Below are 3,070 nucleotides of genomic sequence, written 5' to 3' on the forward strand. Positions count from 1 at the left end.
TGCCTGATGGACATTGACCAGGCTGGCCAACAACTCTTTCTTCCTTCTCCAATGGGAACTAGCTGAAAGCTCCCAGTGCAGAGCCTGGCTTCTAAATCCTCCTGTGGGAAATGTCCTTTCAGGAGCCGTTGCCCCAAAGTGCTGCAGATGTCAGTGAAATGTAGTGAGCTGGCCCCATCAGAGGGTGTAACCTGCTGTCAGCTTTCGGTTGCCTTGCACCTTTTGCTTTTTCTTCCATTCAAGTCCCTTTGCTGCCCGTTCTTTGGCTCTTGGTCTCCCTCAACAAGAGTCAGGCTTCAACTAGAGAACTTCAAGCCAAACAGCATGCAACGTGCAGCTTTTCCTTTGCAGAGCTGTCCTCAGAAGAGCAACTCAACACAGAAGTTGAGTTGCAAGGGGAGAGCCAGGAGGTGAGATCAGCCTCTCCCCTCTCCGCTGTGACATCCGAAGGCGGAGATGTGCCCGTGCAAGCACCACACTCAGAGGTATGCGGCGACGGGTGCGCCATGGCAAGAGTCCTATGCTGTCCCTCTCGTCACGGAGCCCCTGCTGGTGCTCGTGCTTCCTGACAGAGCTGACAGGGGACTCCCAACAAGGCACAGCTCAACTCTGCCTTGAGCATGAGTGCTTTGCTGTTCCTCCTGTATCGGCTGTGACATTAAGGGGGATTGTGAGCAAAGGCTTTCTGTCTCTCTTTCCATGACCACCATGCTCAGCAGCGTGACTTCAATGTGGTTGTGAAGCCATTGGTGAGGTTCCTGGTGGGCAGGGCTGTGCAGCAAGCTTACCAGGAACTGGAGGAGGAGGAAAAGCTGGCGTACCACTGGGAACAGCAGTGCATGGATACCCACGGGTGCAAAGCCGAGCTCACCCCATGCCTGGAAAAGCAGGGGAGGTGCTGCACAGAGCACAAGGTAGGAGCCACCACTAAGAGCTGCAGGAGCCTCTGCAAATGCAGRTGGTAGGAGAGCCAAGGGCTTGCAGCAGGGACGGGCAGGCTGTGCAAGAAGGGCGCTTTGCCCCAGCGGCTACTGTTAGCCTGGGCTGCCCACGCTCAGTTCACCCCAGTGCTCCCYATGGTCTTCCAGAAAGAAAGGAGCAAGAGCTAAGGGCTCAAACCTCTGATGTACAACATTGCCTTGGCAGGAATGCAATTCAGAGCAGCAGACTTCTAAGCTGCAGGAGGAGAGCAAGAGCCCTGAGCTGAGTGATGCCCTGGCGCCAGCTCAGGATCATGTGGCTGAATCCACCTCCTCAGACCTGAGCTGTCTTCCCAAGGACCAGCATGTCAACCACCCAGCAGAGATTGGTTAGTATTGGTGGTGTTTTGTCTGGGTGACCTGATGAATAGAGCATATAACAGACCCAGGAAGTGAGCTCGCAGACCTTCCTGTGTTCAATGCTCTCACTGCGTGCAAAGAGCACAACCTGGAGACAACAAGTGTGAGCGGAAACTCCTTAGTCACAGACACTGGGCAGGTCAGAGACCAGGCCTGTTTTCAGTGAAGAGCAGAAGCGCTTGGGAGCCGCATTTGCTCGGGAAGTTTTCCTCTACCACACTGCTCTGTGCTTCCCTGATGCTTGCCCTCAGATGACAGCAGAGGGAAAGCAGCTCCCACCAGTCTGCCCTTCCAGCCTACTACAACATTCCTGATTGTTCTTGTCTTTCTCCTCTCCCATTCCTGCAGATAGGGAGGCAGCATCCGTTCTCTGGCATCCTGTGCTGATAGAAGAGGCCTGGGTGGAGACAGAGGTGGGGACAGAAGTCCTTGTCTACACCATAACCATCTGAAATGTGCTCCCCACCTCTTGTTGTTGAGCCTCAATAAAAAATTTAATTTGTCTCCTTGTCTTCCTGTTTTTGTTGTTTTTCCTCTTCTAGTGTGTCTTGTGCCTCCTGCTGTACAGCCTGCTGCACTCCTTCCCCCAGGTTCCCCATGAGGACTGTGCCCTTGTGGTGGGGATCTAAGGACCAAAGACCACAGCAACCTCTGCCGTGCTGTGTCTGAGGTCCTGCAGCTGCGCTGTGCTCTGTCCATGCCAGGCGCCGGCAGAAGCAGCCCTGCTAGGCTGAAGAGCCAGTACATGGGCACTTTTCCCCCCAAGGGCTCTCCTCCCCAGCTCGCAGCACCGGTGCCGTGATTAAAATGCCTGAAGGGACTGAATTCTACCGAGGGGAAAAGCCACACCAGGATGAGGAAAGGGTGTCCACCTCAGTGGTGCTTGCTTGCTCCCAGTGTTTCCCCAAACCAAAAGAAAGGCCAACAATAACAAACACCAACCCTGTCCAGTCCTTTTCCTTGGCATGCTGCACATGCCCTTTAGGACTGGGGCAACCTGAGGAGGTAGGAAAGAAAGAGCATTTCTGTAGCCTCCTCTCAACGCCCAAATCCTCAAAACAAAGATGCACAAGTCAAATTCAGCATGTCACCTCCAAACTAATGGCGAGTGGATATGGTAGAAGCAGAGCTCTGGCCTCAGCCTTTGGAGAGCTTCATGGGGCTTTTGGCTGCTCATTCACAGAGCACCAGCTGCCACCTTGGCCTCCCCGCCAAGGCCTGGGAAGGTCCTGAAAAGGAAGCCACAGCTCCTCATGTGGGAAGACAGGGGTGCTATGGCTTGTTAATCACAGAATCGTGAAGGTTGAATGGGACCTTGTCAGATCACCTAGTCCAAATGCCTGGCATATAGGCAGTGCCCCGGAGAACACATTGCACAGGATCACATGCAGGTGCTTTTGAATATTTCCAGAGAAGGAGAATCTGCAACTTCTCTAGGGAAGTAGTTCCAGGCAAGAACCACCCCCACGGTCAAGAAGATTTTCCTCACACTCAAGTGGAACTTCCTGTGCTTTGCTTTGTCCCTGTTGTCTCTTCTCCTCTCACTGGGTTCCGCTGAAGAGATTCCAGCCACATTCTCTTGGCACCCTACCTGATGATGTTTATAAACATTGGTAAGGTCTCCTCTCAGTCTTCCCTTCTTGAAACTGAACAAATCCAGTTCTCTCCTCTCCTCTCCTCTCCTCTCCTCTCCTCTCCTCTCCTCTCCTCTCCTCTCCTCTCCTCTCCTC

At 53.5% G+C, this 3,070-nt stretch overlaps 1 long non-coding RNA gene across 1 annotated transcript; it reads left to right on the forward strand.

The window, feature by feature from the left end:
• The first annotated feature begins 893 nt into the window (after positions 1 to 893).
• On the forward strand, positions 894 to 1,808 carry LOC112946539. Its single transcript, XR_003249259.1, has 3 exons — positions 894 to 914; positions 1,147 to 1,309; positions 1,689 to 1,808. It is a non-coding gene; the product is annotated as an uncharacterized LOC112946539 (long non-coding RNA).
• Positions 1,809 to 3,070: the final 1,262 nt, after the last annotated feature.

This window comes from Nothoprocta perdicaria, unplaced genomic scaffold (genome assembly GCF_003342845.1).
Source record: "Nothoprocta perdicaria isolate Ctin4 unplaced genomic scaffold, notPer1 scaffold_21, whole genome shotgun sequence".
In the NCBI taxonomy this organism is placed as follows: domain Eukaryota; kingdom Metazoa; phylum Chordata; class Aves; order Tinamiformes; family Tinamidae; genus Nothoprocta; species Nothoprocta perdicaria.